This window comes from Hemitrygon akajei, chromosome 4, assembly GCF_048418815.1.
Source record: "Hemitrygon akajei chromosome 4, sHemAka1.3, whole genome shotgun sequence".
NCBI classification, from domain to species: domain Eukaryota; kingdom Metazoa; phylum Chordata; class Chondrichthyes; order Myliobatiformes; family Dasyatidae; genus Hemitrygon; species Hemitrygon akajei.
Window position 1 is genome coordinate 185663190 of NC_133127.1, and position 6000 is coordinate 185669189.

Genomic DNA, 6000 nt, shown 5'->3' on the forward strand with positions numbered 1-6000 from the left:
TTTAGGGGTTAGCTGGTTGATTGAAGAAATGATTGGTTAAAGGGAAGTAACTGTTCCTGAATGTGGTGGTGTGGGACTTCAGGCTCCCGTACCTTAAGCAAGAAGGTGGCATGGCCCAGATGGTGGGGATCTTTGACGATGGATGTAGTTGTCTTGAGGGGCTGGGTGGCCTACTCATGCTCCTACTTTCTTACATTCTTATATTTCATCTGTAAGGGGTATTTAGGGCCCTGGATAATAGTGCAGGGGAGAGGGAAGGTAATATAATAAATACTGCACATCACAAGCACAACAAAATCTGTGGATGCTGGAAATCCAGAGCAACACACACAAAATGCAGGAGGAACTCAGCAGGTCAGACAGCATCTATAGAAAAGAATAAACAGCTACTGTATTGGGCCAAGACCAGAGGGAGGTGATGGGCAGGTGAGAAGAGAAGGTGTGAGAGGGGGACACGAATGGGGAATGTTGAAGAAGAGGAGGAGTAATTACTGGAAGTTCAAGAAATCAATATTCATGCCATCAAGTTACCAAGATGGAATATAACTTGTTGCTCCTTCAACCTGAGTGTGGTCAGAGTGTGGCTGTATATCCTTCCTTGCATAGCGAAGTCTCAGGGGACAAGAAGGTGGTCTTGGGTGGACAGATGAAGAATGGACCAGGGTTTCACAGGGCAATGATCTCATTAGAACAGTGAAAGGAAAGGCAAGTCCTGCCTAGACTAGAGGGCAGGTCTTATGAAGATAGGTTAAGTGAGATGGGAGTTTTCTCTTTGGAGCGTAGAAGGATGAGAGATAACTTGATAGAGCTGTACATGAAAATGAGAAGCATAGATCAAGTGGATAGCCAGAGATTTTTTTCCTTAGGGTGGAAATCCAAGCTGATTGGACAGAAGCATAAGGGGGATGTCAGAAGTAAGCTCTTTAAACAGAGAGTGGTAGGTGTGTGGAACTTCCTGCCAAGTGTGGTGTTAGAGGCAGATGCATTAAGGGAATTTAAGAAACTCTTAAGATAGGTATGTAGGTGGATAGAAAAATGGAAGGTTATATGGGAGGAAAGCGTTAGATTAATCTAAGAGTGGGTTAAAAGTCAGCATAACATTGTGGGCTGAAGAGTAAGTACTGAGCTGTAATGATCTATATTCAATGCTTTATGAAAATTAGATGAACACTGAACACAGCAAAATTAATGTGGAGAATGGTGAGATGAAGTGTGAAGTCAAATATAACTCTATAAATTCTAGTAACGTTTTACTAGAATGATACTGGGATTCAAATGCATGAGTTACAGAGAGTGTGGACAGACCCGGTCTTGATTGCTTGGAGTGTAGGAGTCTGAGGGGTGACCTCAGGAAGGTGTATAAGATCAAGAGGGACATGGCTAGGGTGAACATGCACACTCTTTTTCCCAAGGACAGGGAATCTAAAAATCCAGGGATTAGGTTCAAGGTAAGAGGGCAAAGATTTAAAAGGAACCTGGGGGAAAACACCTTCATGCAGAAGTGGTGCTTATATGGAACAAGCTACCAGAGGAAGTGGTTGAGGCAGGTACACTGCCAATATTTAGAAGGCACTTGTACAGCTATACTTCATTAGGACTTTGAGGAGAATTGGTATGTCACTTGGGTGGGAAAGGTTTAGAGGGACATAGGACAAACACAAGCAAATGGGACTTAGCTTAAGCAGACCTCTTGATCAGTATGAACAAGTTGGGCTGAAGGACCTGTTCCTGTGTTGTATTACTTTAGGACTCAATGACTCCAAGTGTGAGAAATGAGATGGACTGAATTGAGGTCCCTGTCAACCATAAAACTAGTTCAAAGAAAAAGAAGAGTGTATTGGAAGTTTTAGTGTGGAAGTTGGCATTATCAAACTGATGCAGCAGTGAATGGGGTAACTGGAAAAATGTAATCAGAATCAGGTTTATTATGACTAACGTATGTTGGGAAATGTATGTCCTGCTGAAAGGTCTTGGCCCGAAATGCCGACTGTGCTCTTTTCCATAGATCCTGTCTGGCCTACTGAGTTCCTCCAGCATTTTGTGTGTGTTGCTTGGATTTCCAGCATCTTCAAATTTTCTCTTGGTCTGCAGTTTTGCACTGACAGTACAGCATAACACATAAAACATACTATAAATTATGGTAAGATATATATTTAAAAATAAATAAATAGTGCAAAAAGAGAGCAAGCTCATGGGTTGGTTCATTGTCCAGTTCGACTTCTGATAGTGGAGGAGATGAAGCTGTTCTTAAAATATTGAGTGTGTGCCTTTAGGCTCCTGCACCTCCTCTCTGATAGTAGTAATGAGAAGGGGGCTTGTTCTCAGTGGTTCATGAAGAATGCAGCTTTTTTTTAGACATTGCCTTTTGAAGATGCCCTGGATGGAGGGGAGTGCCCATGGCTGAGATAGATTCCTTACTGAGAGTCCCAGGGTGAAATGTTGTCAAGACGATTGTGGAGTCAGTGAATGACAGTGGGTATTGGTTGATACCCTTACAGTGAGAATGGCACTAGAAAAGTTGAGGAAGGGATGAGGGAAAGACGCACCACGTGAATGGTGGAAATTGGGAATAACGTTTCTCCTTTGTGTAATAGGCAACTCTGATGGTTCAGAGGAATCACTCCGGGCGGGAAATAGTGTTTGTCAATTTCTCTGATGGTGTATTGCACGCTATTATAGCGTCACAAATAAACAGACATTTTTGGGGGGTAAAAAAAATTTGACGGAAGAACCAATCAGTTTTTGGAATTGATCGTCCTTGCATTTAAAAAAAAACTTACAAATTAGATCTAAACCATTAAACCTGCAAGCGCACACTTAATACAGTAATGTCCTTGAGAAGAGGATTATGCTCAGAATCAGAATCAGGTTTAATATCATTGGCATACCTTGTGAAATTTGTTTTTTTTTAACGTGGACATGATATATGAAATGTAGTTTTACAAAATTAATCTTCACTTAAATGAGATGGCCTGTCAAATTCGAAGCATTACGGAGTGAAGCCGGAGAGGAGAATGTGACGTGCACTATACGGGTAATGTATGTTTTCATTACTGCCGCTCTACCTATAAACAACTTGTTGCATTTGGTATTTTGAACTTATTATTAAGTGCACGCACATCTATTAAACAAATGACCTATTCTGCTAGCGCAGAAAAAAATATTTGATTAATATTCAATTAAATTGAAACATTGCACCTGACTATACAGGTTGTTGCAAGGTGCGTTTAGCAGTCTGCGCACCGCGCCGAAATTATCGAAGCTTCCTCTGCGCAAATTAACATGGAGATAAACAGTGATGAGGAAAATGGAGATGTGATTTCTCTGGGCTTTTTTTTTGTGAGGGGGGGATAGTTAATTCTCTCTATGTTGTTGTAGGGAAAATCAGAATATGATCTGTGTAGCGTTATAACAAGAAAAGTTAATTGAAGCTAGTTTTTCACAACCTGGCTGAACCTACGGATGTTCCCGTTCGTTTAAAACTCAGGATACATCCACACCAGCACATTTCTCCAAAGATTACTCAGTTTTTTTTTCGCGAAATGCTCTTCGTTTTTGCCCTGCCCCCAAAACAAAAATAATCCGTGCGCTTCTATGGAGCGAACATTTTTGATTTAAAGAATTACCGAAGTGCTTCAAAGATGAGCGTGAGACCCGACCCGCGTATAACCTGGGAACTGAGACGCGCCGTGATATGTGGGGGATTCAATTCGTGACTGCCCGGGATTGTGAGACAAATACGGTTTGGTCGAAGCAAACGTGAAGAAAATGTTAAAACCGCTCGCCTCTCCCACTACAATGATTTCAGCGTTTGTGTTTTGATGCATGCCGAGGAGATATGGACAATCGCATATTTATACATAAAGACAGAAGCCAATGTGTGCCAAAGTTAATCCGGATATGGTGACTGGTTCTTTTTAAATGGGAAAGGAGCCTTTGAAAAGCACCGCACCTATCCGCTTTCCCGCTGATCAATAAAGAGCACTGATTCGCAAATGAGCGAGTGTAAGGGGGATATTCCCAACCTTTCTAGTCACCACTCTTTGCCACATCCACCCAACCCCCAACACACACACACACACGCACACACACACACACACACACACACACACACACACACACACACACACACACGCACACACACACACACACACGCACACACACACACACACACAAACACACACACACAAACACACACACACACACACACACACACACTAGACACGCATACACACACACACACGCACACACACACACTAGACACGCATACACATACATACAGTACACACAGACACAGACTGACACACTCATGCAGTGCATACAGACACGCGCATACACTTACAGTATACACAGACACACACATTAGATATAACACACACACAGACACACACACTCACAAACGCATACAGTACACACTGACACACACACGCATACACATACAGTACACACAGACACGCACCCCAACAGAACATACAACACACACACACACACACACACACACACACATTTCAAAAATACAAATCTGCTGTAAGAAAACTTCCAGGGCTCTGCTAAGAAAGTAACAAGTTCAGTGATGGACGTGGCACAGCCAGGCTGTATTCTTAATGCAAGGTGAAACCAATTGAATCAGGTTTAACATCTAGACTAACAGAAATAACAACATTGCACATAATTTTAGGGATAAAATCTGTGCCACGTCAACGGATGTTTTTCATCCTGTGGTTGCAGAAGGTTGGTGTTAGATCCACGTTAACACATTGGAAGAGGGTGGGGAGATGGGGGGGGGGGGTGGCGGAGGTGGCAAGAGCAACTGCACTCACCGTTCTTTCAGGTTCTTCCTCCGCTGGTCAATGTCAGGTTGTCCTCAGCGTGTCTCGCCTCCCAAATCAGATGCCGTGATCACAATCGACATCTCGGCAGATGTACCACAGGATCACATAAAGAATCAGCAGTATGGCAAAAATAAACAAGGCGACCAAAATAGCCTTTGTCACCGGAGAGATGAAAGACTGCATGACATCCGGAACTCCTGGGTATAAATGTATCAGAGCTCGAAATGACAACAATACTGTTGTTGAAAGTCACAAGCGACCCCTTGACAGCCAGGCTGCCGGTTGGACACCGCGGCACACTACCAGAGTTCCAGACAAAATACGTCTCTGCAAGAAGGACGGTGCTTTCTAGTGTCAACTCGGCAGAGAGTTCAAAAAAATAGGTAGCTTCCTCCCCGAGATCTGAATCAGAAGGCTCTTCTGAGCACATCGAACGTTAGCATGGCCCACATGGAAGAAATCGCCCAAAAAAAATCAGGAATGAGGGTGGGGAGGGGGGAATGGGCTAAAGACAGAGAGAGAGAGAGAGAGAGGGTGATAGAGAGATAGCGAGAGAGGGAGGGTGAGAGAGAGAGAGAGAGAGAGGGAGAGAGTGAAGGTGAGAGAGATGTGGAGAGAGAGAGAGATGTGGAGGAGAGAGAGAGTGTGTATCCAACGTAGCGATCTCCGAGTCGAAGTGAAGCAAACTATCTTCAGGACTTCCAGAGTAGAACCGATCGGGGAGGGGGGTGGATTGGCGATTTACACACTTGTAACACACTCACTCACTCCCGGAAGAGGCAGAGACCCGATGAGAATCAAAGTTCTGTTTCTTAATCTTTCCTAGCCAATCCTTCGATGTCAACGGAGCAGACGTATGTATGTGTTAGAGAGAGGAGACATTGATTAGTATTCCAGGAAGAAACCTTCCCAATGCGCTGTTGATTTCACGTGATGGAGGGATTTCTCTCTCTCTCTCTCTCTCTCGCTCTCTGTCCCTTTGTATCTCTCTCTCTCTCTCTCTCTCTCTCTCTCCCTTCCTGGTTTTTCAGATTGACTGTGTGTGATGTTATTTTATTAAGCACTTATCGTCCTTAAATGGGAAGATTTTAACCCTTCCATATTCCCGAATCCCTTTGATCCCAAGGGATTTTATTGCAGAATGGAAGACCAAACCTGACTTGGATAT

At 43.5% G+C, this 6000-nt stretch overlaps 1 protein-coding gene across 1 annotated transcript in view; it reads right to left on the reverse strand.

The window, feature by feature from the left end:
* Nucleotides 1-4919, reverse strand: part of dhrsx (dehydrogenase/reductase (SDR family) X-linked) — a 393322-nt gene extending 388403 nt beyond the window's left edge. Inside the window, exon 1 of the mRNA XM_073044204.1 lies at nt 4821-4919. The gene's annotated coding sequence lies outside the window, so the exon portion shown is untranslated. The remainder of the gene's footprint in view (nt 1-4820) is intronic.
* Between the last annotated feature and the right edge of the window lie 1081 nt (nt 4920-6000).